At 38.9% G+C, this 24407-nt stretch overlaps 1 protein-coding gene and 1 long non-coding RNA gene across 5 annotated transcripts in view; both read left to right on the top strand.

The window, feature by feature from the left end:
* The first annotated feature begins 1378 nt into the window (after positions 1–1378).
* On the top strand, positions 1379–9868 carry LOC138854675 (uncharacterized). The gene is made up of 2 exons (XR_011393874.1): positions 1379–1620; positions 5270–9868. It is a non-coding gene; the product is annotated as an uncharacterized lncRNA (long non-coding RNA).
* Positions 9869–15753: 5885 nt separating this feature from the next.
* The window catches only part of Nbr (exonuclease mut-7 homolog), a 60168-nt gene continuing 51514 nt past the window's right edge, over positions 15754–24407 (top strand). For 2 of the 4 annotated variants that reach the window (XM_070098881.1, XM_070098942.1), the window contains exon 1: positions 15862–16391. The gene's annotated coding sequence lies outside the window, so the exon portion shown is untranslated. The other 2 variants (XM_070098980.1, XM_070099026.1) reach the window with 2 other exon arrangements.

The following is a 24407-nucleotide window of genomic DNA, read 5'->3' as shown; positions in this document are numbered from 1 at the left end:
TGCCGGGAGCAAGGGGCTAGTAACCCCTTCTGTATACATTACTAAAGTTAAAAAGAGAAACTTTTGTTTTTCTTTTGGTGCCACCCTGCCTCGGTGGGATACGGTCGGTTTGTTGAAAGAAGATTATATATATATATATATATATATATATATATATATATATATATATATATATATATATATATATATATATATATATATATATATATATAAACCCATGCTGCTTTGGCCCGCCTCATGGTGAGCGAAAACACATGACGCTCTAGTCCACGGGGCCACACAATAATCAAGAATCACGCACCCAGCCAAGTTAGGTGTTTTACCGTCATTCGAGGACATACGGTAGTATGGATGATTCTGAGCTAATTTCACTATTCTCCCTGTTTGGTGTACTAGCCCAACGAGCAGTATTTTACATTATTGTAACCACGAACGAGTGGCATTGATCAATAACAACACTACGACTAGCCACGGGGTGGAAATCTTTAGCTCAAGTACTTTCACACATCTCAGTGCATCATCGAGAGCTATGCAATGTTGCAAGAGTAGCAAGTGAAGAAATGAAGGGATATTTTCTCAGAGTATGGTAGCGTGGGGTAACGCAAGCTCCAGCTTCTTTCAGAATATATTCGAGAGAAGCTGGAGCTGGTGTCACTCCACGCTACCTTACTCTGAGAAAACTTCCCCTTATTTCTTCACTTGCTACTCTTGCAACACTGCATAACTTCTGATGACGCACTGAGAAGTGTGAAAGTTCTTGAGCTAAAGATTCCCTCTCCCCGTGGCTTGTCTTGCATTGTTAACATTGCATGTTTGCGATCGTGAATATATATATATATATATATATATATATATATATATATATATATATATATATATATATATATATATATATATATGTCGTGCCGAATATGTAAAACTGGTCAATTAGCAAGAACTCATTTAAAATTAAGTCCTTTCTAAAATTTTCTCCTATACGTTTAAAGATATATTTTTTCATTAATGTTAATGTAAAAATTTATAATTTTGCACCAAAAGAATCTTAGAAAACTTACCTAACCTTATTATAACAAGAACAATTTATTTTAGCCTAACCCAACTAAATATATTTTAGATTTGTTTACAGTAATTTAATACTAAACAAACACAGTGAAACATATTTTTTTCGTTAGGTTCAGAATGATTTTGGCGAAATTATTGCATACACAAATTTTCACTTGTCCTATATGGCAAGATGAGCGTTGCTATTTAAGCCAAGATCGCAAGTTCTGCCTATTCGGCACGACATATATATATATATATATATATATATATATATAATGTTATTATTATTATTAACACAATGGCCGATTCCCACCAAGGCAGGGAATGGGGGAAATGTGGGTAGCATATTGTAGAAATGGAAGGACGGGGAGGTAGTGAAGGAATGGGAACAAGATTGACACCATTATACATCCTCTTCCCTACACCAAAACCATAGATAAGACAGGAAGAAGCTTCCTGTCTCACACACCCACACTCCGTCTCACCTACCAGCTGGCTCACTCACACATCTTATTCATTTGTTCACCTGACTTCACCTCACTGTTATTGGAAGCTACATGAAGCAGCAGCATCATGGTAGGTGAATTAAGGTGCACAGATGTGTCTGGCTCAGCTGTTATAACAGGATAGCATACATGTTGCGTGCACTAGTGCACAGATAACACGAGGGTACAGCAAAGTTACGTTGGTAACACAGCTTCATCAAGTCTGCACTTGATCAGGTCTGTTTCACTGTATAGAGCTTCAGCATGTCGTATTTCACTGTAGAGCTTTATCGAGTGAATGTTTCACTCTGTAGAGCTTTATCAAGTGAATGTTTCACTCTGTAGAGCTTTATCAAGTGAATGTTTCACTGTGTAGAGCTTTATCAAGTGAATGTTTTACTGTGTAAAGCTTTATCAAGTGAATGTTTCACTGTGTAGAGCTTTATCAAGTGAATGTTTCACTGTGTAGAGCTTTATCAAGTGAATGTTTTACTGTGTAAAGCTTTATCAAGTGAATGTTTCACTGTGTAGAGCTTTATCAAGTGAATGTTTCACTGTGTAGAGCTTTATCGAGTGAATGTTTCACTGTGTAGAGCTTTATCAAGTGAATGTTTCACTGTGTAGAGCTTTATCAAGTGAATGTTTCACTGTGTAGAGCTTTATCAAGTGAATGTTTCACTGTGTAGAGCTTTATCAAGTGAATGTTTCACTGTGTAGAGCTTTATCAAGTCAGTCTGTGTAGAGCTTTATCAAGTGAATATCTCTGTGTAGAGCTTTATCAAGTCAATGTCTCTGTGTAGAGCTCTATCAGGTGAATGTCTCTGTGTAGAGCTTTATCAAGTGAATGTCTCTGTGAAGAGCTTTATCAAGTGAACATCTCTGTGTAGAGCTTTATCACGTCAGTCTGTGAAGAGTTTTATCAAGTCAATGTCTGTGTAGAGTTTCATCAAGTCAGTCTGTATAGAGCTTTATAAAGTCAGTGTTTCCCTCTGTCTAGAGCTTTATCAAGTTAATGTCTCACTTTGTGTAGAGCTTTGTAAATTCATGGGTTGCACATACGTCTTCTCGTTTCAATGGTTATAACAACTAGGTCAGTATTATTTTTTATAAAATAGTCAGGTCGTCCCTGTATTCTCTTTTTTTTTCCTCGGTAAAACTGCCGTGTGGCTTTTTTAATTCTGATGAGGAAGGAAGAACGAGATTTTTCTCCTGGTCAAAATGTGTTAACAGGTCGCTGGTAGAAATGTGCTCCCAATTCACTGGTCGATGTGTGCGCCCAGATTACCGCGAAAAGTGAGAATCGTGTTCATGAAGAACTGCAAGAAACCCCTATCGCGTGCCTTCAGCATTTTATGGAGAGGGAGCATGGACACAGGGGTCATCCCACACACACTAAAAACAACAGACATAGCCCCACTCCACAAAGGTGGCAGTAAAGCAATTGCAAAGAACTACAGACCGATAGCACAAACATCACATATAAAAATATTTGAGAGGGTTCTAAGAAGCAAGATCGCCAACCCCCTAGATACCCATCAATTACACAACCCAGGGCAACACGGGTTTAGAGCAGGTCGCTCCTGCCTGTCCCAGCTACTGGACCACTATGACAAGGTCCTGGATGCTGTAGAGGATAAACAAAATACAGATGTAGTATACACAGACTTTGTAAAAGCTTTCGACAAGTGTAACCATGGTGTAATAGCACACAAAATGCGTGATAAAGGAATAACAGGAAAAGTTAGTATATGGATCTATAACTTTCTGACAAATAGGACACAAAGAGTAATAGTGAACAGAGTAAAGTCTGAGGCAGCCATGGTAAAAAGCTCTGTTCCACAGGACACAGTACTCGCTCCCATTCTATTCCTCATCCTCATTTCTGACATAAATAGAGATGTAAGTCATAGCTCCGTGTCTTCCTTGGCGGATGACACCCGGATCACCATGGCAGTGACCTCCATTGAAAACACCGCGAGACTCCAAGAGGACATTAACCAAATCTTCGAATGGGCCACTCAGAACAATATGAAGTTCAACGAGGAGAAATTTCAGCTACTCAGATATGGGAAACGAGGAAATTAAAAATGTATCAGGGTATACGACAAATTCTAACCATACAATAAAGCGGAAAAGTAATGTGAAGGAGCTGGGAGTGATAACGTCAGAGGACCTCGCCTTCAAAGACTAAAACAATGTAGCTACCTCATCTGCTAGGAAAATGGTAGGATGGATAATGAGAACCTTCAAAACTAGTGACGCCAAGCCCATGATGATTCTCTTCAAATCGCTTGTGTTCTCTAGGCTGGAATACTGCTGTACACTAACGGCCCCCTTCAAGGCTGGCGACATTGCAGACCTGGAGAGTGTACAAAGAACTTTCACGGCACATATAAGCACGATAAGGCACCTAAATTACTGGGAACGGTTGAAGGTCCTTGATCTGTATTCCCTGGAACGCAGGCGAGAGAGATACATGATAATATATACTTGGAAGGTCCTGGAGGGATTGGTACCAAACCTGCACACGAAAATCACTCCCTATGAAAGCATAAGACTCGGCAGGAGATGCAACATTCCCCTAATGAAAAGCAGGGGCGCAACGAGTACATTGAGAGACAACACAGTAAGTGTCCGGGGTCCAAGACTTTTCAACTGCCTCCCAGCCTACATAAGGGGGATTACCAATAGACCCCTGGCTGTCTTTAAGGCACTGGACAGGCACCTAAAGTCAGTACCTGACCAACCGAGCTGTGGTTCGTACGTCAGCCTGCGTGCGGCCAGTAGTAACAGCCTAGTTGATCAGACCCTGACCCACCGTGAGGTCTGGTCTCAGACCGAGCCGAGGGGGTGTTGACCCCCGAAACCCTCTCCAGGTAAACACCAGGTAAATATGAGCGAAAGTATATACACTGAGTTTTGTGTTTGTGTGTGTTTATATATACACGTAGAGTTGTGGATATCTCAGGGCCTATAAGTGGTTTATATTTAGTGGAGGCGAAGCTCCACATTATAACCCTCTCTCCTTAGGATATTACCAAATGGGTTTAGAGTTGGTATTGTGCCATTATCACTTTTGTTATTCTCCGTGGTCTCCTGATACATGATTTTATCCTTCATGATTCATACGATCTTGAGATCAACTTACACATTGATCCTGAATTATTAATTCTAAAATTTCTCGTCAAGTAAGAAGGATTTTGGTATAAGAGGTAACAGTTAACCATAACTGTTCAGTATAAATACATTCTGTTCGTTTGTTAATGCCATTTTAACTATTGCAAGACTTATCTATGAAAATAAGACATTTTATCATTACATTAATGATATGTAATACCGACAATTCGGTAAATAAGAAACATGTAACGTCTGGGTATTTTTATTGATGGGGACCTTTCATCAACCAGTAGCCTTTGCAATCAAATACAGAGAATAAATACTGGACACGTTGGAAGAAGTGAAGAGGTAATTTTGAGGTGATTCCTCAGCCTTCATAGGTGGTGTTCAATCTCTCAGCCTTGATTTATCAAGGCTGAGGAATGAACATCTTAAAACTTTCTCTCCCCTTCTTCCACTGTTTCCAACACTTACTATTGAATTGAAAATGTCTCTGGTTAGCGAAACGTCTCTTATCAATAAGATACCTAGTTGTTACATTTTTTATTTATCATGATCCTTTTCACCAAGTACGAGTTTAGTTTAAGATATAACTGTTATTTCTATAATCTATATATTTTCAGGATGACAAAATGCCGAAGATGGCTTGGGTGGGGATGAGTGTGATGTGCATGATACTGCTGCTGATTGTGTTCCTCTTCTGCTGGCGAAGATTCTTCCAACACACATCCTTCTCAAGGTCCAGCCCAAACAACACTCACGCCTCTAAGTATTCGTACATTACTAATTTTAATTCACATGAGCTCATCCCGAATATTACAATACTGTCAGCTGGAAATACCAGCAAGTTTGAGAGTATAAAAGATCACGACCCTGCTAAACAATCTGCGCCACAATCTCAGCCTCTTGCAGTACCTTGCCATCCTCCCCCACCTCCACCACTACCACAACAACGAAGAAAAGGGTTCTCTTACTACCACTCAGTAAGGGGCTGCCCGGTGTCCCCGGAATCCGCAGAACAATATAATACATACACCAAGACAAAATATAAACGCAAAAGAAGACAACCAAAACCAATCTCACCGTCGGGCAAAGAAAATGACAGATTCTACAAAGTGAAGAACAACACTTACCAGTCGTCATCTACAACAGAGCGTCATCACTGGGTACCATTGGCCTCCAACAATATAAGTGTATCTTCACTTGTTTACTCAGACTTACTGCCTTCCCCGCCAGCAGAACCTCCCGAAGTAGCGATCTCTATCCTCTCCCAGATACCTTTCATAACCCCAGCTGCACCAGCAGTGGTGCTGCAGATACACACGGACGCGGAGATCCACACACCACGTCCAGTATCAGGGAGTGACCCTCCTCACCCTCAGTCAGCCTCTATGGGCCAGATGTCAACTTTACAACTTCCTGGAAATGAGTGTGTAGCAGTTCCCGCGGCTGCAAGTGGCGAAGGGGAATGGTGTCACATACGAAACAGGTCATGTAGTAGAGAGTGAGTATGGTGGGCAGGCACTTTAACCGACCCTCAGTTCTTCACAGCCCTCGTCTGCCACACTTTCAAGCTCTCTGTCCAACTTCCACTGATTACTTCACATATTAAGTGGCCGTATGGAGCTTGTTAATTATCGTTAGGTATTTAAATTAAATAATGTCACTTTTACTTTAACTAGTTTGTGGACGAAATGCAATGAATTAAGTCACAAACACATTACAGTGAAGCATATTTAGTATGTTATGGATATACACTAATCTAATGGATTAACACAGGCTTTCTGTCGACTAAGCAATTTAAATTAAAGCTGTTATGAGTATTTGCAGTAGGCAAAAAAAAAAAAGGGTATTTCTCCAGAATGTTTAGTATATCGGAGGATATGAATTAAAAAAAATTGAACATGTGTGAGTTGTCCACAAATCCTTTGATTTTGTGGAAAATAATGCATTTTCCAGAAAAAATACAGTGTATTTTTTATGTAAATTAGTGTAACATACTGTATTTAATAAAAATTTGTCATAAAAAATGGGAAGCCTACGCCTGCACAGACGAGACTCGCCATTGTTTTTTGAATTGGACACAAACGTTAGTGAATAATGGGAAGAGTTTTTCGTGCTCTAGAGGTAAAATTGGGCTGACACCTCTCACATAGGAGCCGAAATTGTTGGATGTGCATTCCTGCATAACTTGAGATATCAGGCAACTGGACACGACAGCTCCAGGAACCTCAGATATATTTGTTTATGTTTGTAACTCTGGCCAGTGTTATTTTCATGGATAGACAGTGAAGTTTTCTGAGTATGATACACCTTAATGTCCAGTCAAATTGGTGAGTGATATTAAGATATATTCTCCTTCTGTTATGTGTATGTGTATCTATAATCATTTTTTAATTTTAATATACAGTCCACAAATTTATATATTTACCAGAATTCCTGGTGATGTATATTTCATTTGTAATTAATAGGTCTAGAGCAACTTGTGGATATGACAGTGGTAGGTATCGAAGGGGGACACTTTTTGTGACCTAGGTGTCCCAAATTCCTACTTGTCTATGTAACTCTGATAAATAATAATTATCTTTGTTATTTACTGGTATGTACATAATGAGTTACATTCAGATAAATGTAATTTTCCACATTTAATTTTTGCCCGTTGGTCCTTCTTGAACTGGAGGTAATTAGTGAAACCATTAATTAGTTAATTACTTAATAATTATATGTGAAATGACAGAAGGAGGTGGATGTTAAGTTCACAAATTTACTTAATGTGTAGTGGATTATAATTATTACAATATTAGTTTGGATAAGCCAAGTCAAGTATGACTAAAGATTATATTGTGTATAATATTAATTTTGCTATGCCAAATTCTGACAAGGATTTATATTAATTTGCATAATATTAATTTGATAAGACAATTCTGGCCAAGATTTATATCAGTGTATGTGTAATTGATAAGCCAAGTGTAGCTAATTATATTAATGTGTATAATATTAATTTTGCTATGCCAAATTCTGGCAAGGATTTATATTAATTTGTATAATATTAATTTTGATAAGCCAAGTCTGGCTAAAGGTTGTATTAATGTACATTTAAATTTTATATTATAATTTTCTTACATGTGTAATTACTAAGCCAAGTGTAGCTAATTATATTAATGTGTATAATATTAATTTTGCTATGCCAAATTCTGGCAAGGATTTATATTAATTTGTGTACTACTAATTTTGATAAGCCAAGTCTGGATAAAGGTTTGTATTAATGTGCATTTAAAATTTATATTATAATTTTCTTACATGTAATTGCAAAGCTCAAGTGTAACTAGGATTTATTCAAAGGTAAGTTGTAATCAGTGTTATTAATTAAGTTGAATTTAATACATTGCATCATGGCTGAAAATGCGGAAATTAATATAGAAGACAAACATATGGAATATAGAGCAAAGAAAGCATCACTACAGGCTAGAAAAGGTCATGTAACAAAAGCATACAATAAATGTTTGGAATTAATGAATCAAGAAACTGTGAATACTGATGATTTAAAATTGTATTTAAATGCTTTAGGGAATAGATATGATTCATACAAATTATATTACAACAAATATGAAGGAGATTTGTTAGTAAACTGTGTAGCTGAGACTGAAGTAGATCTCATGATTAATCAGTATTATGAATTAGAGGAAAAGATTCTTTCTTGTAAAAGTCAGGCCTTGAATAAATTAAAATGTGTAAACCAGGCAGTTAATCAGTCTGCTCCAACAAATAAGATGTCTTTGCCAAAACTCCCAGAATTATGTTTACCTGTATTTAATCCTGGAGAAAATTGGGAGGAGTTTTGGTCAATTTTTAAAGCAGCTGTGTATGTCAGGAGTGACCTAGCCTGTGTAACTAAATTATTTTACCTCAAAGGACAGGTAAAAGGAGATGCTCACATACTCATACAAGCCTTTCCCAATGTAGATGACTCTTACAAGGAAGCAGTTGACTTGTTGAAGGTCACTTATGGTAATATAGAACAAAGTAGGTTGGATCTAGTGAATATCATTGTTAATTTAAAATCTCCAGATCACACTTACAAAGGTTTACAGAAGTTTAGAGTTAAACTGGAGAGCACTCTCAAAACTTTAAGTAATAAATATAATCTGAAGGAATCAGACTGGTTATTGAGTGCCATGGTACAGAATATATTAAGCTATAAAACACTTGAATGACTCTCGAACAAATATCACAAGGGTTATTTTGGTCTGGAGGAAATAAGACTAGGTCTACAAGAATTAATTGTTCAGTTGCAGACCAGCCAACCAACTCATGTTAAAGATGCAACACATAATAACTCCGAGGTATCTGTCAAGTTTCACAAAGGGAAAAATTATCCCAATGTTAATAATCAAAATTCATTTCCTAAAAAGAGTTGCATAGGTGCATATCAAGTAGCAAGAATCAGAAATAATGATTCTCCACAAGGTAAGAAGAATAAGTACCCTCTAAGGGTAGCCCAGTTAATAAGAAACCAATCAAAGAAAAGAGAGATTGTCTTTTCTGCAAGGGTACTCATTTTTCTAAGAATTGCAATGCATACGATTCATGGAATGATAAAGTTGAAAGATTGGAGGAACTTGACAGATGTATCAGGTGTTTAGGTAATCACAATGTAAAGGATTGTCATGCCAAATTAAACAACTGTTATCAATGTCACAAAGGAAGACACTATATAGTCATGTGTAAAGGTCTATATGATAATGTTGATAATAATGATAATGTTGACAATCCTGCCACAACAGTGGCTAATGTAAAAATTGCTGCTAATGTTAATAATGATGGTTTTGCTGAAGTAGCCTTACCTGTGTTACAGGTAAAAATTGATGATAAAAGGCATAAATCAAAAAATGTAAATGCACTATTGGACCAGGGATCCCAGCGTACTTTCATAAAACGTAAATGTCTTGATGGTATGAAAGTACAGATGGGAGATCCCACAACTTTAAAATTATCTGGTTTTCTCTCGGATAAAAGGTCTCAATTGTATGACACTGTTTATGTAACTGTCAGGTTGGGCAATGAGAAAAAACGTGTTAATGCAGTAACTGTAGATAGACTTCCAGAGAAAATACCTACAGTAGGGCTTAGTAAAGCTACAGAAAGACTCTCACATAATGTAAATTTAGCACCTTCTGGTGTAAGTGATGATTCTGTAGGCCCAATAAATATTTTGATAGGTAGTGACTATTATGCCTCCTTTGTAAAGGATATGGTAAAGAAATGTGGTGTCACCCTTTTGAAGACTGCAGGAGGCCATGTAATGTATGGTAGGATTCCTCGTAATAATAATTCATGACTAGAGGAAACTACAAATACCATAACTGTGTGTCTTACTCATGAAATCGTACCCCAGTATAATTCTTCCATAAAGGATGGTGTTGAGCCAGTGCACAAATTGTGGGAATTAGACAGCATTGGAATAAATGTAAATGAAGAAAGTCCAGACGATTCTTTTACTCAGGAACAGTACCTGAGAGATGTAAAATTTGAATCTGGACAATGCTGGGTGCGACTTCCGTGGAGACTGAACCATCCAGAATTGCCCACTAATTACATAATGGCATATGGACAGTTAAAGGCTCAGCTCCGCGAACTGAGTAAGACACCAGAATTGTTAACTGCCTTTAATGATATAATTGCTGAGCAATTAATTAATAAATTTATAGAAGAGGTACCTCCTAATCAAGCCAAAATTTATGGTCACTATTTGCCACATCACGGAGTGAAGAAGGATTCTGAGACCACTCCTTTGAGGATTGTGTTTAATTGTAGTGCCAGGAGTAACAAAAATGTACCTAGTTTAAATGACTGATGACAGGTCCGTCGTTGACGGAAAAATTAGGAGATATCTTATTAAATTTCAGGATGAAGAATTATGCCTTTACAGCTGACATAAGTAAAGCTTTCCTAAGAGTGGATTTACAAGAGGCTGACCAGGATTGTACCCGCTTCTTATGGCCAGAGAATTCTAGTGACCCACTTAGCCCTCTGAAAACCTTTCGCTTTAGAAGCGTATTATTTGGTGCTACATCCAGTCCGTTCCTACTTCAAGCGACGATAAATGCACACCTTAAACGTATGGAAAGTCCATTGAGTAAAGTAATGAGCAAACAATTTTATGTGGACAATTTCCTGGGTGTGACGTCAACTGAAGAGGAACTGTTAATGACTTACGGAGAGGCTAATGAAATAATGCAAAGTGCAAATATACCTCTGAGGGAATGGAATAGTAATTCATCCAAATTAAAGGACAAAATAAGTAAAGATTTCTCTGGAGATGAAGTGCCAAAATGTAGTAATGTATTGGGTTTAACTTGGGATACTGAGAGAGATTTGTTAATGTTAAAACCTAATAATTACAGTATGCCCAATAAATTAACTAAGAGAGTTTTGCTTGCTGAAGTTTCCAAATGTTTTGATCCACTAGGTTTAGTGTCACCTCTTACTATAAGAGGGAAATTATTAATACAGGAAGCATGGAAACTTAAATGTGCTTGGGATGAAACTCTACCTGAGGAATTCATTAACAGGTGGGATGAATTAATTGGTGATTATGAAAAAATTCCAATGCTGGAGTTCCCACGCCAGGTGGCCAATCCAAATGGGAAAAATGTACTCCACATTTTGTGTGATGATTGAAAATTGGCATATGGAGCAGTTGTTTACCTTCAATGTAACAGTGTTATTTCTCTTGTTATGTCTAAGGCTAAAGTGTCTCAAATTAAATCATGTACCTTGCCTCAGTTGGAATTAACAGCCACTCAAGCCAGAACCGGCTGGAATCGTCTCCTAAAGGAAGGAGTAATTTGAGTCGTTTAGCAACGAACTCCGGCCGGCCGCAGTGTGGAAAATAATGTATTTTCCAGAAAAAATACAGTGTATTTTTTATGTAAATTAGTGTAACATACTGTATTTAATAAAAATTTATGTCATAAAAAATGGGAAGCCTACGCCTGCACAGACGAGATTCGCCATTGTTTTTTGAATTAGACACAAACGTTAGTGAATAATGGGAAGAGTTTTTCATGCTCTAGAGGTAAAATTGGGCTGACACCTCTCAAATAGGAGCCGAAATTGTTGGATGTGCATTCCTGCATAAATTGAGATATCAGGCAACTGGACAAGACAGCTCCAGGAACCTCAGATAAGTTTGTTTATGTTTGTAACTCTGGCCAGTGTTATTTTCATGGATAGACAGTGAAGTTTTCTGAGTATGATACACCTTAATGTCCAGTCAAATTGGTGAGTGATATTAAGATATATTCTCCTTCTGTTATGTGTATGTGTATTTATAATAATTTTTTAATTTTAATATACAGTCCACAAATTTATATATTTACCAGAATTCCTGGTGATACATATTTCATTTGTAATTAATAGGTCTAGAGCAACTTGTGGATATGACAGTGGTAGGTATCGAAGGGGGACATTTTTTGTGACCTAGGTGTCCCAAATTCCTACTTGTCTATGTAACTCTGATAAATAATAATTATCTTTGTTATTTACTGGTATGTACATAATGAGTTACATTCAGATAAATGTAATTTTGCACAGATTTCTTTTTTATATAATTTTCAAGTGCATAATGACGCAGGGTGTCCCCATGGATCTGCTGAAAAAGTTTATGTTCTGTTAGGTTTATACTTGATGATTATGTAGTACATATAGCTTAAGCTGTGCGGGAAGAACATCAAAGAGTTAACTTGTTGAATGTTTCAAAGACATATTGTTCTCCCTACGTGATAGAATGATGTTAAAGGACTAACTTGTTTTAATCTCTGTCTCAAGTCTATAAAACTCTGATGAAGTTCTTTCCGCATGACTGTCCTCCAGCTACTAGTGAACAGTCTCAAGTTTTATTTGAATCCCTCTTTGATAATTTGCGCCTTTAACAACTTGATAGTTCCATCAGGCAGTGGAAGGTCTGTGTTCCTTCCATTGCGTGTTTGTTATTTCACAATACCTTTACGTGGCTTCTGACATACGTGTACACCTTATGAAGTTGACAGTATTTATGGAAAATAGAAAATTACTTAAACTGTGGTCTCAAAATTAGATACATACAAATTTGAGCGCAAGGAAAATAGTGAATAATTAATTAAGAAAAAGGAAGCCGAATTATTTTATGCATTCCTACAATATCTACCTTCAGAACCAGTGTACAAATGTATACTATTATCTGTAAAACCATATGTCAGTTTTCTAAATAAAGCTTATATTACCTAACCTTGGTCTTAATTTCAATATGAAAGCTATCGTTCTGTCCAACGCTTACGGCACTATCAGCTGCACTGCATTACTGGACAACGCTACCAGTGTACCGTACAACGCTACCAGTGTACCGTACAACGCTACCAGTGTACCGTACAACGCTACCAGTGTACCGTACAACGCTACCAGTGTACCGTACAACGCTACCAGTGTACCGTACAACGCTATCAGTGTACCGTACAACGCTACCAGTGTACCGTACAACGCTACCAGTGTACCGTACAACGCTACCAGTGTACCGTACAACGCTACCAGTGTAACGTACGCTACCAGTGTACCGTACAACGCTACCAGTGTACCGTACAACGCTACCAGTGTACCGTACAACGCTACCAGTGTACCGTACAACGCTACCAGTGTACCGTACAACGCTACCAGTGTAACGTACAACGCTACCAGTGTAACGTACAACGCTACCAGTGTAACGTACAACGCTACCAGTGTACCGTACAACGCTACCAGTGTACCGTACAACGCTACCAGTGTACACCAGTGTACCGTACAACGCTACCAGTGTACCGTACAACGCTACCAGTGTACCGTACAACGCTACCAGTGTACCGTACAACGCTACCAGTGTACCGTACAACGCTACCAGTGTACCGTACAACGCTACCAGTGTACCGTACAACGCTACCAGTGTACCGTACAACGCTACCAGTGTACCGTACAACGCTACCAGTGTACCGTACAACGCTACCAGTGTACCGTACAACGCTACCAGTGTACCGTACAACGCTACCAGTGTACCGTACAACGCTACCAGTGTACCGTACAACGCTACCAGTGTACCGTACAACGCTACCAGTGTACCGTACAACGCTACCAGTGTACCGTACAACGCTACCAGTGTACCGTACAACGCTACCAGTGTACCGTACAACGCTACCAGTGTAACGTACAACGCTACCAGTGTACCGTACAACGCTACCAGTGTACCGTACAACGCTACCAGTGTAACGTACAACGCTACCAGTGTAACGTACAACGCTACCAGTGTACCGTACAACGCTACCAGTGTACCGTACAACGCTACCAGTGTACCGTACAACGCTACCAGTGTACCGTACAACGCTACCAGTGTAACGTACAACGCTACCAGTGTACCGTACAACGCTACCAGTGTACCGTACAACGCTACCAGTGTACCGTACAACGCTACCAGTGTACTGTACAACGCTACCAGTGTACCGTACAACGCTACCAGTGTACCGTACAACGCTACCAGTGTACCGTACAACGCTACCAGTTTTGTAGATGAATGGTTCACAGAACCGACATGTTGATAAATTAGACACATGTGCAACTCTTGGGTATCTTTATTGAGGAAACGTTTCGCCACACAGTGGCTTCATCAGTCCATACATAGGAGAAACTTGAAGAACAGGAGGAGAATGAGGTAATCAGTCCCTCAACCTTGAGTCGATGTGTTCAGTCCATCAATCTTGAGTAGAATACGGCAGATGAGCGGAGAAGCAGCTTATAAACCGTATGGCAGGAGAGGTGTAGCAGTCTTGGGATCTTAATACTTAGGAATTCTTCGCTTGCCTAATTCTTGGGCACAACCATTCGTGTTTGAAGCCTGGCCACTGACTGTGGGTACTACAAAGTTGTGCTCTCTCCCCCTAGTACTATGATTGCTGCGGTTCCCAACCTTGACAAAATTGACAGCAAGATATTCTGGACACTGTTTGTGAGCAATTTTATAAACATGATTTAGCTTCAGTTGTTTTACTCTGTCTTCAACATTCAGCATATCCAACAGAATCGTTTAAAGAAAGAAATATTTTACCACACGCGACTTCTTTAGCCATTTCAAGCTAATGCAGAGACAACTACAGCAACAGATAATGTAATGAGTCAATTGAAAGAGAGTAGGGAAACGTGGTTGGTGTCACATAATGGTAGTGTCCAGGTTAGGCAACTGTTTGTTTACCAAATAAACTGGAGACTGAAACTGCCCGATTTTGTGGAATGGAGTGTCACCTTGGCGAGTGTAGTTATGCAGCATGTCTGTCTGTCTGCTGCTTAATGAATAGATAATTGAGCCTCCATCACTCATTGTGCTAAATAATGCACACAAGTTTAGCTCTTCATATACATAATAATAATAATAACAATAATAATAATAATAATAATAATAATAATAATAATAATAATAATAATAATAATAATAATAATATTATTATCATTATTATTATTATTATTATAATCATGGGGAGCGCTAAATCCATAGGATTATAGAGCGCATGTGGGGGCATGGAAGGTATTCAGGCTCAATTTAGGGAACTGAAGCCCCTCACCAGCTTCAAGAAACCTCCTTTGAGGGGACATATAATAATAATGTGAGACTGTGTACGAGAATGAGTCTGTGAATGTAAGTACGCTTGTAGTCATGATCGTAACAACTGCATGCAATGTAGAGGTAACCTCATGAGATGGAGGAGGCTAGGCTAGTTATTGACGATTGGCCTACGCAAACGAAAATAATTGTAAGATGCTTTAATAGCAGTATTGCACACCATCCACACAAATCGGGCAGCTTCATTATCTCCAAATATTTGACAGCCAAGTCGTTGCCCAACCTGAACACAGCCACCACGTGACAAACCAAAAAACACCGCTTACCATTTCACTATGTACGTATTTTATTGGTTTAGCTTCCTCTGTATAAGGACTAAAGAAGTCACTTGTGATGAAATTTATACAAAAATATCATAACTGTTTATATATGTCAGTTCACAATATTATCTTCTTGTTAATACAATGCAACCCTAAAAAAAAAAAAAAAAAGTTTATTCTGGGGTTGGGTAACTAAGCGACGTCAACACGAACGTGGTTACCATTATAACTTGTTCCATCACATCTCTGGTCGTTATTGAAGCACTTTAAGCAAGTACGAAGAACTGTGCTGACCTTGGAGTGTGGAAGTCTCACTCTACCCTGCCTTGAGCCTCATTGACAATTTTCTCATTCTATATTTCCCTGAAAAGTTTGTCTACATCCTCATCCTGGTGGCAGCTGGTCGGGGGCGCCATACAAAATCTCCTTCTATGCTCCAGAAAAGATTGTTGTTGTTGACTCATGGTGGCTGAGTGGGTGTCCGGCTGTGCCAGGGTTTAGGTGATGAGGATCCACCTTACCTCGCTGGGAATTATTGTTCCTGTTTCTCTTTCCTGAGAAACCTCATTTTCTTTTCTATTCCTACCCATATTTGGGCAATATATTTATCCCAGACTCCTGGGAGGCAAGGCTCAGTAAGTTGTAAGCTTTGGTGGCTCTTAATAACCCCAACAACAACATCTTGTTCCTGTAAGTCAACAACAAGTATCCTGAAGAAGCAACTTTGTGACGTCAAGGTTTGGATACTTGGCATGTTTTTCTGAGCAGACCTGAAGCTTGAGTACACCTGTACAGTGTTCGTGTGCACAGGTAGGCTGGGTATCATTAATCCATATGTCACTACATCCATATGATTTCCAAGAATTGTAACCTAGAGAAATTATTATAATAAAAAAAGAAGCGCTAAACCACAAGAGCTATACAGTGCTGTAACTTAGAGAAAGTATAATGAAAACACGTATCTAAAATATTGTAAATACTAACCAAAATAAATTAATCTTTTTGTGTGCATTCACATGTGTATTTACCTATGTATATATTAAATACACCTGTGATGCAGTCCCTTGCTGATCTTGGCATAATTCGTTGTACGTATTCTTACACCTGTTTATCTTATCTGCTGTCCCCGTTCACCTAGCAGTAAGTAGGTGGTACCTGGGCGTTAGTCAACTAGTGTGGGTGGCATCCTGGGGGACAAGGTTGATGGACCACAGTGGAAATAAGGCAGACAGTCCTCGACACACTGACTTTCTTGGGTTATCCTGAGTGGCTAACCCTCCTCTGGGTTAAAAATCTGAACAGATCTTATCCTATCATAACAAGGGTTTTTTGTAAAGTATTCCAGTAATGTTAGCAATTCCTGTATCATTTATATATTGTACTTTGTAAAAAAAAATTATTTTTCCTTTACTACTACTTACTGCTTTATTTACACCAAGGTGTGTTTTTATTATGTAAATTCTCAAGCATCAAGTGCATTGTGCACTGGAGATATTTATATTTAGCGACTATGGGACAATACCCTTTTGCTTATACATATAACAAAATATGTTATTGAACCTAACCTTACTGACAATTTATAGCTGCTCTAAATTAAGTTTGGTTGGGTAACTTATCAAAATAAAACTTCTTTCATACTTTTTCATGATATAACAGTTTCCACTACAGAACCTACTTATTTAAGAACAATTTGCATAATATATAATATTCTTACTTTGCCTGTTATCACCTAAAATAATTTCCACAAAATAACTATTTTTCTCATGGAATGGATAGCTTGGATATTATTTATAATACAGTATAAAATATTAGCAGATGTGTGTCCCAGGAAAAAGGACAAACAATGGCCTACATTGCAATAAATCACTTTGTCTGACTTCTTTGGGTTATCCTAGGTAATTTACACATGTTAATATGTATTTATTTATTTATTTATTTTTTATTTGGACATGATACATAGTTGTACAAAGAAATATAGTGACTGGGTGTACATGCCAAAAGCCTCTTATATGCAGAGCATTATGGGCAGGCTTAAAAATAACTTAAGATTAACTAAGCAATGGTATAAATTACAGTAAACAAATTACAACGTGAAGTACAAATGAGCATTTCAAATAAGAAGCATTAAAGCTGTATAGATTTGTAGCATAACAATACATAATATAATCCGATCAAATCGAATAAAATCAATGATTTGTAGTGCAGAAACAGGTCATATGGTCATTAGATGAGTTACTGTGCATTCAAGAGAATGGAGTATTCTGTTAGGTAATGTAATTAAAAAAAACATAGTTTGATAGGGTCACAGGTTATACATTTATGAGATACAGTTATTCAGTATTTATTTAGTTGTGGGTGAGTAAGTGGTTTTTAAGTCTTGAATTGATAAACAGACAGTGTTTCTTTTATATTCACAGGTAATGAATTCTAGATTTTTGGGCCTTTTATGTGCATTGTGTTTTTACATAGTGTGAGATGGACATGGGGAACATCAAAGAGTGATCTGTGCCTTGTGTTATGGTCATGCGTTCTGTTGAGGTTGGTAAGAAGTTTGAGGGGAGGGTTTATATCCGAGTTTAGTGTTCTATGTGTGTAGTAGGCACAATAATGAGTATGAATGTTTTGTACAGTAAGTTTAGAGTTTTGAATATTGGTGGAGTATGCTGCCTGGAGTGGGAATTTGTTATCATTCTGACTGTAGCCTTTTGTTGGGTAATTAATGGTCTGAGATGATTTATTGTTGTTGAACCCCATGCACAAATTCCATAGGTGAGATAGGGGTAAACGAGTGAGTGATATAGGGCCAGGAGGGCTGATTGTGGAACATAGTACTGTATCTTCGATAGTATGCCTACGGTCTTGGAGATTTTCTTGGAAATTTGTTGTACATGTGTTTGAAATTTGAGTCTGTTATCAAGGTGGATTCCTAAGAATTTTCCCTCTGTGAGTTTTGTGATAGGTGATCCATTTATCATTATGTTAAGGGGAACATCTGTAGTTCTGTTCCCAAACTGATTGAAGTAGGTTTTGTCAATATTGAGAGTAAGTTTGTTAATCATCAACAGGTAGATATTTTCTGTAATTTGGTATTTACAGTATTGGCTATTATGACGGCTTGGGTGAGATAAGACGTATGTAGTGTCATCTGCAAATAGTGTGGGTTTGAGTAGTTGCGATGCATTTGGTAGGTCGTTTATGTAAATGAGAAAGAGAAGAGGGTATGATAATTTGTGTAACTTTATTTTTGTGTATCTGTACCTAGATAAACTTGTTAACTTTTCCATCTCCATAGTTTATTCTGGCAATAGAATTTATATGACCATCATAGCCCTCTGTGTAAAAAGGTTAAATTTACAGATTTTTGAAAAAACTATGTTTTGGGATTCACAGTTGTTGCAGTAAATGGTGTACAATATTGGCATTATAAACATTTCCTTCAAAGGGGTTCCTTGATGCTGGTGAAAGCCTCTTGGTCTAAGATATTGGAACTACCCTTGTCTTCTTTGGATCAAACAATTTCCTTCCATTTCCCAGACATTGTATGGCCCCAAAGAATAAAATAATAAATTCAAATTCAAATTTATTTATTTCTTTGCAAGTACAGTAGTACATTGAGGTTATGTATTTACAATATTGGGTTGCAGTGCAAAGAGAGCCTCTATTATGTCTAGGCATTATGGGCTGACTGAATTTAATGGCATACTGACTACTTAACACTAAAGAAATTTATCATAGTTGTACAATAGTTCTATTAGTTACAAATGAGTCTAATTTATATAAACCAAAGGATATATTCATATTTTCAAAAATGCTTTTTGTGAAGCATGATTCAATTATATTCCTGTTGACAATGGACAATGGATTCAAAAGTAATTATTGAAATTATATTATGGGAATATAACATTGTGATTTGCTAAAAGTAGTTTACAGTATGAGAATGCTACAATTTGGTGTAGGGCAATACTGTTTTTGGGTAGGTATTTATACTCATACGTAGTATTAGTCAATGTATGAACTTGGTCATCTAATCTTGAAGTTTTAAGATTTAGGTGATTGGGAGATTTATTGGTAAAGTTAAATATTGAGTATTGAGTATTTAGTTTAAGGTGATTAAGTGGTTTTTGAGAAGTCTTAAATTGATTTTCAGACTGGGTTTCTTTAGTATTTTCTGGTAATGAATTCCAAATTTTGGGGCCCTTTATATGCATAGAGTTTTTACAGTGTGAAATGGACACGGAGTACGTACATCAAAAAGAGATCTGTGTCTTGTGTTATGGTCGTGTGCCCTGTTAAGGTTGGTGAGGAGAAGTTTGAGTGGAGGGTTCATGTTTGCATGTATTGTTCTATGTATGTAGTAGGCACCTGAATAAGTATGGATGTTCTTTATGGTGAGCAGATATAGACTTTTGAATATTGGTGGAGTATTCTGTTGGGAGTAGGAATTTGTTATCATTCTGACTGCAGCCTTTTGCTGTGTTATTAGTGGTCTTAGGTGATTTAATGTTGTTGATCCCCATGCACAGATTTCATATGTGAGATGATGATAATAATAATAATAATAATTGATATTCAGTGGGTTCTGCAAAATACTTTTTTTTTTCTCTCAACAAACCGGCCGTATCCCACCAAGGCAGGGTGGTCCAAAAAGAAAAATGAACGTTTCTCTTTTTAAATTTAGTAATTTATATGTGAGAAGGGGTTACTACCCCCTTGATCCCGGCATTTTAGTCACCTCTTACAACACGCATGGCTTATGGAGGAAGAATTCTGTTCCACTTCCCCATGGAGATAAGAGGAAATAAACAAGAACAAGAACTAGAAAGAAAATAGAAGAAAACCCAGTGGGGTGTGTATATATATATATGCTTGTACATGTATGTGTAGTGTGACCTAAGTGTAAGTAGAAGTAGCAAGACATACCTGAAATCTTGCATGTTTATGAGACAGAAAAAAGGACACCAGCAATCCTACCATCATGTAAAACAATTACAGGCTTTCATTTTACAATCACTTGGCAGGACGGTAGTGCCTCCCTGGGCAGTTGCTGTCTACCAACCTACTACCTAGAGCAAAATACTTTTAATAGTATAATTTTTGTTCCTAACCCTTGTCTAAGCTAAATTTTTTATAAGTTTTGAATTCAAGGTTTAATTTCAGCTGTATCTACCACTTCTAGCATTTCTAACTTTTGAAATTCATCCTGGCCCATGTGTTGTCTTGCACCAGTGTCCAGATAAGGTTTATCCTGGACATGGAAATTTGATTGTTTCTAGACTGTCTTGCCACAAATTTTTGAGGGGTTAGAAACCAGAATCAGTATTATAACAAGAAAAGTGAACAGGTCAATACTTAATTTAGCTGCTTGACAGAACTCTGTCATTTACTTATTTTTAATCATACAAGCAAAAATTAGTTACTGATTTCTTGGACAAATTACGATTTTGAGAGATATTAATCACATAAATCTTTTATGAAAGGAAGACTGTAGCGAAATCCACTTCACTAATCAGCAGCTAGTATTTAGAGTCTACATTCCAGTTGTAGAGTGAGTGTGTGAGTGTGTGAGTACTCACCTATTTTGTACTCACCTATTTGTGGTTGCAGGGGTCGAGTCCTAGCTCCTGGCCCCGCCTCTTCACCGGTTGCTACTAGGCCCTTTCTCTCCCCGCTCCATGAGCTTTATCAAACCTCGTCTTAAAACTGTGTATGGTTCCTGCCTCCACTACGTCATTTTCTAGGCTATTCCACTGCCTTACAACTCTATGACTGAAGAAATACTTCCTACTATCTCTCTGACTCATTTGTGTCTTCAACTTCCAATTGTGGCCTCTTGTTTCTGTGTCCCCTCCCTGGAACATCCTGTCTTTGTCCACCTTGTCTATTCCACGCAGTATTTTATATGTCGTTATCATGTCTCCCCTGACCCTCCTGTCCTCCAGTGTCGTCAAGCCGATTTCCCTTAATCTTTCTTCATAGGACATTCCCCTTAGCTCTGGAACTAACCTTGTCGCAAACCTTTGTACTTTCTCTAGTTTCTTGACGTGCTTTATCAAGTGCGGGTTCCAAACAGGTGCTGCATACTCCAGTATGGGCCTGACATACACGGTGTACAGTGTCTTGAATGATTCCTTACTAAGGTATCGGAATGCTGTTCTCAGGTTTGCCAGGCGCCCATATGCTGCAGCAGTTACCTGATTGATGTGTGCTTCCGGAGACATGCTCGGTGTTATACTCACCCCAAGATCTTTCTCCTTGAGTGAGGTTTGCAGTCTTTGGCCACCTAGCCTATACTCTGTCTGTGGTCTTCTGTGCCCTTCCCCTATCTTCATGACTTTGCATTTGGCAGGATTAAATTCGAGAAGCCATTTGCTGGACCAGGTGTCCAGTCTGTCCAGGTCTCTTTGAAGTCCTGCCTGGTCCTCATCAGATTTAATTCTCCTCATTAACTTCACATCATCTGCAAACAGGGACACTTCTGAGTCTAACCCTTCCGTCATGTCGTTCACATATACCAAAAATAGCACTGGTCCTAGGACCGACCCCTGTGGGACCCCGCTCGTCACAGGTGCCCACTGTGATACATCATTACGTACCATGACTCGTTGTTGCCTCCCTGTCAAGTATTCTCTGATCCATTGCAGTGCCCTTCCTGTTATATGCGCCTGATGCTCTAGCTTCTGCACTAATCTCTTGTGAGGAACTGTGTCAAAGGCCTTCTTGCAGTCCAAGAAGATGCAATCAACCCACCCCTCTCTCTCTTGTCTTACTTCTGTTATTTTATCATAAAACTCCAGAAGGTTTGTGACACAGGATTTTCCTTCCGTGAATCCGTGCTGGTTGGCATTTATACTCCTGTTCCATTCCAGGTGCTCCACCACTCTCCTCCTGATAATCTTCTCCATAATTTTGCATACTATACACGTCAATGACACAGGTCTATAGTTTAGTGCCTCTTTTCTGTCTCCTTTTTTAAAAATGGGAACTACATTTGCCGTCTTCCATACCTCAGGTAGTTGCCCAGTTTCCAGGGATGTGTTGAAGATTGTGGTAAGTGGCACGCACAACATATCTGCTCCCTCTCTAAGGACCCACGGGGAGATGTTGTCCGGTCCCATTGCCTTTGAGGTATCGATGTCCCTTAGCAGTTTCTTCACCTCCTCCTCATCTGTATGTATGTCGTCCAACACTTGTTGGTGTATTCCTTGCTGGTGTCCCCATCTGGTCTGTTCCCCCAGAGTCCTTCCTGTCTCTACTGTAAATACTTCCTTAAATCTCGTGTTGAGCTCCTCGCATACCTCTTGAGTGTGCGAGTGTGTGAGTGTGTGAGTGTGTGAGTGTGAGTGAGTGAGTGTGTGAGTGAGTGAGTGTGTGAGTGAGTGAGTGTGTGAGTGAGTGAGTGTGTGAGTGAGTGAGTGAGTGTGTGAGTGAGTGTGTGAGTGTGTGAGTGTGTGTGTGTGTGTGTGTGAGTGAGTGTGTGAGTGAGTGTGTGAGTGAGTGTGTGAGTGAGTGTGTGAGTGTGTGTGTGTGTGTGTGTGTGTGTGTGTGTACTCACCTATTTGTGGTTGCAGGGGTCGAGTCTTAGCTCCTGGCCCCGCCTCTTCACCGGTTGCTACTGGGCCCTCTCTCTCCCCTCTCCATGAGCTTTATCAAACCTCGTCTTAAAACTGTGTATGGTTCCTGCCTCCACTACGTCATTTTCTAGGCTATTCCACTGCCTTACAACTCTATGACTGAAGAAATACTTCCTAATATCTCTCTGACTCATTTGTGTCTTCAACTTCCAATTGTGGCCTCTTGTTTCTGTGTCCCCTCCCTGTGTGTGTGTGTGTGTGTGTGTGTGTGTGTGTGTGTGTGTGTGTGTGTGTGTGTGTGAGTGTGTGTGTGAGTGTGTGTGTGAGTGTGTGTGTGTGTGTGTGTGTGTGTGTGTGTGTGTGTGTGTGTGTGTGTTAGTTACCATTTTGTCCTAGGCACATGTCGATTAGACACTAGGCCTGTTGTGTGTGTGTAGGTGTGTAGGTGTGTGTGTGTGTGTGTGTGTGTGTGTGTGTGTGTGTGTGTGTGGTGTGTACTCACCTAGTTGTACTCACCTAGTTGAGGTTGCGGGGGTCGAGTCCGAGCTCCTGGCCCCGCCTCTTCACTGATCGCTACTAGGTCACTCTCCCTGAGCCGTGAGCTTTATCATACCTCTGCTTAAAGCTATGTATGGATCCTGCCTCCACTACATCGCTTCCCAAACTATTCCACTTACTGACTACTCTGTGGCTGAAGAAATACTTCCTAACATCCCTGTCATTCATCTGTGTCTTCAGCTTCCAACTGTGTCCCCTTGTTACTGTGTCCAATCTCTGGAACATCCTGTCTTTGTCCACCTTGTCAATTCCTCTCAGTATTTTGTATGTCGTTATCATGTCCCCCCTATCTCTCCTGTCCTCCAGTGTCGTCAGGTTGATTTCCCTTAACCTCTCCTCGTAGGACATACCTCTTAGCTCTGGGACTAGTCTTGTTGCAAACCTTTGCACTTTCTCTAGTTTCTTTACGTGCTTGGCTAGGTGTGGGTTCCAAACTGGTGCCGCATACTCCAATATGGGCCTAACGTACACGGTGTACAGGGTCCTGAATGATTCCTTATTAAGATGTCGGAATGCTGTTCTGAGGTTTGCCAGGCGCCCATATGCTGCAGCAGTTATTTGGTTGATGTGCGCTTCAGATGTGCCTGGTGTTATACTCACCCCAAGATCTTTTTCCTTGAGTGAGGTTTGTAGTCTCTGGCCCTGTAGACTGTACTCCGTCTGCGGTCTTCTTTGCCCTTCCCCAATCTTCATGACT

This window comes from Cherax quadricarinatus, chromosome 1 (assembly GCF_038502225.1).
Source record: "Cherax quadricarinatus isolate ZL_2023a chromosome 1, ASM3850222v1, whole genome shotgun sequence".
NCBI lineage: Eukaryota > Metazoa > Arthropoda > Malacostraca > Decapoda > Parastacidae > Cherax > Cherax quadricarinatus.
This window is presented reverse-complemented; position numbering and strand designations above follow the sequence as displayed.